Source organism: Sarcophilus harrisii, chromosome 3, assembly GCF_902635505.1.
Source record: "Sarcophilus harrisii chromosome 3, mSarHar1.11, whole genome shotgun sequence".
In the NCBI taxonomy this organism is placed as follows: domain Eukaryota; kingdom Metazoa; phylum Chordata; class Mammalia; order Dasyuromorphia; family Dasyuridae; genus Sarcophilus; species Sarcophilus harrisii.
This window is the reverse complement of record NC_045428.1, coordinates 152,434,065-152,440,064: the sequence shown is the minus strand read 5'-3', so window position 1 is coordinate 152,440,064 and position 6,000 is coordinate 152,434,065. Positions and strand designations below refer to the sequence as shown.

Here is a 6,000-nt window from a genome sequence, read left to right as displayed (position 1 = left end):
GGACAAGAAAAGAAAATATGAATATATCAACACAAATCCATTCCTGCAGGTGGAAAAAAGTCAAAAAGGATATGAATTATTGATCATGGATTGGCCAGTAGCATCCTATATAAATAATAGAAATACCTTTGGTGTTTTTTGTTTGTTGATTGTTGGTTTGTTTTGTTTTGTTTTCCAAGATTGTATTTTCCAAGAAGAAAAAAAAATCAATAGATCCTGTTAATTTAGTTTTCTTTAAAGGTCAATTAAGTGAAAAAGAAAATATGTCCTTTCTACATATTCTAAAATAATACCCTGGAGGCTTTCCTGAACAGTTTATTTCTTCAATTATCAATCATTTATGCCCAAAGGCAACCACTCTTGCATTCACTTGCAAGACATTTTACTTTGTCCTTAATGCCTTTCCTCTGGTATGAAATGGAGGGAGGGAGTGGACTAAATAGCTTCTATGGTTCCTACTAACACCAAATCTACTTTTCCATGGTCCTGTGATCGCTGCTAAATGCCATGTCCAAACAACAGAGAAGTAGCCTGTTAACTATAATCTCTATAAAGAATTTTAATCTAGTCAGGAAAAAAGATATTTACAAACCATCTATTATATACCAAACACTGAGCTATTTATTGAGTTTATAATTCAATAAGTTAAAAAATCTGTACTTAGAAGAAGCTTACATTCAATAGGAAAGACAATAAGCACATAAATAAATATATATAGGATGAATGTAAAGAGAATAAATATAAATAAATTCAAAATGGTTAAATTCAAGGTGATTTAAAAGAGATGGAACTTCAAATATTCTATCTTGTTCAAGTCATGGCTCTGGCATTATGACTTTATCAGCATTTTGTGCATATACAGGTAACTGCTTTACAACTTAGACAATATATGGGGGATATTAATGATTGACTTCTGTCAAGCACATTGCTTAGTACTTAGTAGGCTATTAAATATTTGTTGAATTTGTTGAGAATCCATATCTAAAACTTCAGAATGAGTGAACATTTTTTAAATTATTAAAATTTTAATTCGGCAAAAGTGAAATGAGAGGCAAGTGATAGGCAAGCATAGGCTATATGTCATCAAAGAAGAACTGAGTAGACGTGATAGAAGGAAATTCTCCAGAGAGAAGCACCAGAATGAGGGGGGACTAGCATACAGGGAAAGCTAAGCATTTCTAAGCAGATGAATGTGAAGGCCATTAGGATCCACATAATGTCAAGAGACATAGAAGAAGCTAGTAGCATGCTGGGGACATTATCTCTTGACATTATGTGGACCCTAATGGCCTTCACATTCATCTGCTTAGAAATGCTTAGCTTTCCCTGTATGCTAGTCCCCCCTCATTCTGGTGCTTCTCTCTGGAGAATTTCCTTCTATCACTTCTACTCAGTTCTTCTTTGTCAAATTCTACAGGACTTATGGAAGGAAATGAACAAAAGGCAACTGGGATGAAAAGATAAGCTATGGATGGCAATCTTCACCTCTGGGGACATTTCACACTTTGGCAGATTCTACAGATTCCAAGAATTAGAGTTTCCTCCTTCCATTCCCCCAACTTTGTCTCTGTGTCTTCAAGCACCTGTTAATTCTCAGTCTTCTAATTAACTATTAGGGTGAAGATTTAAGAACCAAAAATAGATCAAGTACTAGTACAGAAAGAAAGGCAGGTGGAGGGGACCTTTGAAGCTCTGTTGGGAAATATCAAAGAGTCCAGACAGAGGGGAAAACATAGGGGAGGGGCTATTCCAAGAAAGAAGGTAGTAGTGTTCCTAATGTCCTGGAAGGCTGGGCACAAGCAGTGGGACTCTAGATGTGAGAGAGAGGCTAAGAGAAGAGGTAACAGCTCCAGAGAACATAGCTTTAGGGATCAGTTCAGGAGCCCTGTTGGTTGTGAACACAAATTTCCTTTCTGATTCCTCTTGTGGACAATGAAGTCAATCCCAATTATATTAAATCCAGTACCAGGCTCCTGACTCCACTCAGTATCTTTCTCTAGGCAGGTTTAGACTGTGTTTTCCAGTCTATAATGACAAGTCTCTGAAGGATGGAGTGCTCCACTTGGCAGACACTTGGACATCTCCATACTTGGGGGTCATTCCCAGCATCAGGGATCTGTGAACACCACCCTAATTGTCTCTTCCTGCCCATTCAGGAACCACCTGACCTCCAAGTCCCCAGGATAGAAACCACTGGCAGAAGATAAGCAATTGCGGTGTCCTAGGGGAGGCATCTTTGATGGATACACAATTACCTTGGGCTTAATGCTCTTGGTCACTAAGAAGGGCTCACCCCATAGAAATCCCTGTAGTAATTATCCACCTGGCCACATCTATACTTATGTTCACCCTTCAGTTGTTTCAATACTCAACATCCCAGTGTCCCAGCTCTATCACCGCTACAAACTTCCCCATATCACTGTCAAAGAGAACATACTCCTGATTATAGATATATTTCTTGACATTCCACACATGCTCTATTCTGTTCACAAAGTAATATTCAGCCTTTACAAACCCAGTGAAATGTTCTGGAGTGACATCCCAGGGATGTATCAGTTCTGATGGTCACCCCTGCCTGGGAATTAATGATCTCAACCCAGTCATGACCAAGGAGAACATGCCAACAGCTAACTCTAAGTGAACATTTTTCAATGAGTCAATAGCATGACAAGGCTGTCTAAAAAATCAGCATGAGAAACCCAAACTTGGAAGTTTTCTAGAACAGCACATTGCCTTATTTGTGAATAAAAAGTCAAGGCTGACCATGGAGATAAATACCCTAGTCTCTTGATTTGAAGGATAACCATTCTGCGGTTAAGATTCTTCAAAATTTATATCATCTGAAATAGTCACATCATGTAAAAATGTAGCTTGCATCAGCTGTAATGTGCACTGAACCCTGGAAAAATATCATTTGATTCTTGAGCTCTTAAGCTAAAGAGAATGGTAAACATTGGCATAATTGTTGCTGTTTTCATGATAGAGTCACATTTCATTCAGTTTTTTGATGCCAATGATTAGATATGTATAAGAAACACAGGAAAGTCCCAAATAATTAGCTTTCTGTATCAAGTATGTATCTTAAATTGCTTTTATTAAAAAAATTCAGGAATAAAATTGTGCCAAAGACTACTGAAATTTTAAAGCCTAATCTACTACCCAGGAATGAATTGGTACCTGAGGAAAAGAGGAGAGGTCTTAGTGCACTAATGCCAAGACTATTGAAAGTGGAATTCAATGAGCTGAAAGTGGAATTCAATACTCACTGTTAAGTATACATGTTTCAATATTTAGTTGACTAAATGTATGTGGCTAGAACTTCATTCATGTGTTTTCATTTGGGACATGGCCTGTTACTTAGAATGCTGAGTGTGTAGAAAATATTTCTAACAAATTCTTTACCTCACTGCACTGTGTTTTGCTTTTTCTAAATTGGGCAGCAGGCTTAACTGGGCTATGCGGTACTATGTCTTTCCTGAGACAGACAAAAATCAGAAACAAAGGCCATAATATACAATAAGAGTGGAGTTTTTTTGATCCAGGGATAATCCATCTAGCTGATTTTTTTCCCCTTCCTCTTCTTGGGTGGTTAGTGGCAAACGACTATGTATTAGGAAGACAGGCTAATCCTTATCTGTTCCTTTCTATCTAGACTTGGCAGTTTCATCTGTTCATTCATCTGATCACTCATGTAGTAGGACATAGCTATGTGTATTCTAGCCATCCGAGTTTCATATGCTCAGAAATGGGGGCCCTGTGGCGCCAGGTTGAAAGTATAGTCATTGAACAAATAAGCAAATGAGTTACAGAGAAAACAACAAATTCCAACTGGCAGGATAACAATTCGGAACAGATAACCGTGCAATGCAACTGACTTCATTTTTCTTTGCCACAGGCCACCACTGCCACATTCCATAGAAATTTTACAAAATGTTATTATTGCAGGTTTAAATCTCATCTGATTTGGCAGGCAGGGTGTATATTTACGCTGATGAAAGAACATTGTCATTAAATGCACAAACAGCTGACAGTGCAAGAAGGAAATCCAAACTGGGTTTCCCTTCTCAGTGGAATGACCCTTTTTTGTCAGATAGGAAGAGAATTCTGATCAGACATTACCAAAAAAAGAAGAAGAAGAAAAAGAAGAAGAAGAAGAAGAAGAAGAGAGAAGCATGTAAATGGCATTTCTCTGATGATTGTCAAAAGAAAAAAAAATGATAAGAGTAAAAGCTGAAAGAAATTCAAGCATGTGCTGACTTTCCCACAGACAAGGACATGTTTATAAACATGGGGCTTGATTTTTTAACTTGGACTTGTTATATGGCTTGAATACCAAGATTTTTAAATCACAGTCTTCTCCAAAGTTTCCCTGATTATGACTTCATATATAAGAACTCAATGGATCATATAATACCTAGCCATTATTTTTATACATTGCTTTTGATTCATTTTTTGGTCCATGTTGCAGTCAAAAACTTTATCAAGTTTATGTGTTTGGAATTTATCTTAGCAATTTACCATTTTAATAGCTATCAGTATTTATGTAGTAGTGAGCTACAGGTTTTTCCACTTTTTGTTGGCATTCATAGTATCTTTACAAGTTCAGTTAATAGAACTATGAAAGATATATCCTTCTCTCCTTCCTTCCTCTGTTCCCCAAATTTAGAGTTGAAGTTCTCTACAAGAGGGGCATTTTTCTCCAGTGTTCTTTCCTGCTCATGCTTGCACAGAGAGGGCTTACCCCAGAATAAATTCCATCTGCATGTGAAAAAGTGCCAAGATAAAGTTTAGAAAAAGCATCTATTAAAACTCTGACATGGGTAGCTGCCCTAGAGGGAAAATAGCATAATTACAATTGTAACTTCAATCATCTAAATATTGTACTGGAACAACTGTGATTTAAAACTTTTAATAAACTTACTCCTCACCATGTCAATCATGAATCTAAATCATAGCTCTAAAGCAAGTTGGAATCACTTGTGTCATCTCTGTCATGCAAAGTTATTTTTACCTGATAAAGCACTTGTGTATAGAGTTACTGTCTGCCAAGAGACCACCTTCATCCAAGAATGACAGGACAACCTTCACACATCCATTTATTTATTTAGATTTATATCACTAAGTCCTCTGGGCAAATGCACAGACAAAAAGCTCATGTGTTTGCTCTCCAGCACTGTTCCCTGTGCCATTCAGGAAAAGACTGTGGTCATAGCTGGGCCCTGTTACCCTATAATATACATAAAACTCTGTCCATTTTCATTTGATTCTAAGGAAGCAACAAAAAAGACAAACTTTAGTCCAAACAGCAAAATATTCTTTAAAAATAAACAAAAAAAACTAAGGAAAGATATATTTGCCTTCCCAAGAACAAAGAAAATTCATTACAGGCTTTGATTTAAATTCTTAAGCATACATAGCCAGATTTAACTTTAAAGCTAAAGCAAATTAGCTTCTACCCAGTTAAAAGCTTAAAATACAATCATAATCTACTTAATGGGAGAAATTGTATAAACACTTTTTATACCCTGCTCTATATGTATTTATGTATATGGAAGAGGGGATGGTGCAAGAGAAGAAAAGAGAGACAGCTGACTGAATCTGCTACTTTAAGTTATAGACTAGAAAGCACTTTGTAAATTTCTTAGAATGAACTCATTCTTGTCCATTGACAAGGAATTTATAAATTATATCTTCTCTTGTCATTGTCGATGCTAGTTCCAAAAAAAATGCTCTCTAAGGTGCTCATGTAAGAAGCATGAGCTTCACATCAATGATGCAAAGTAAATTTAAGACCTTACCATTCATTTCAATTTTATAAACACTTTTTAAGTGTCTTTATATGCTAGTCAGTAGGAGTATCATAGGAAAAATAATGGAGGGTATGTGTGAGCAGGCTACATTGCTGAAGAAGTATTGGCAAAGAAGATACCAACAAAGAATAAGATGATGGAAGAGGTAGAAAAACAGGTGACAATCTCTCTGTGGGTACTTGAATAACTC

The 6,000-nt window shown here is 36.6% G+C and overlaps 1 pseudogene; it reads right to left on the bottom strand.

Moving 5' to 3' along the window:
- Nucleotides 1-1,871: 1,871 nt before the first annotated feature.
- LOC111720009 overlaps nucleotides 1,872-6,000 on the bottom strand; it is a 49,036-nt pseudogene continuing 44,907 nt past the window's right edge.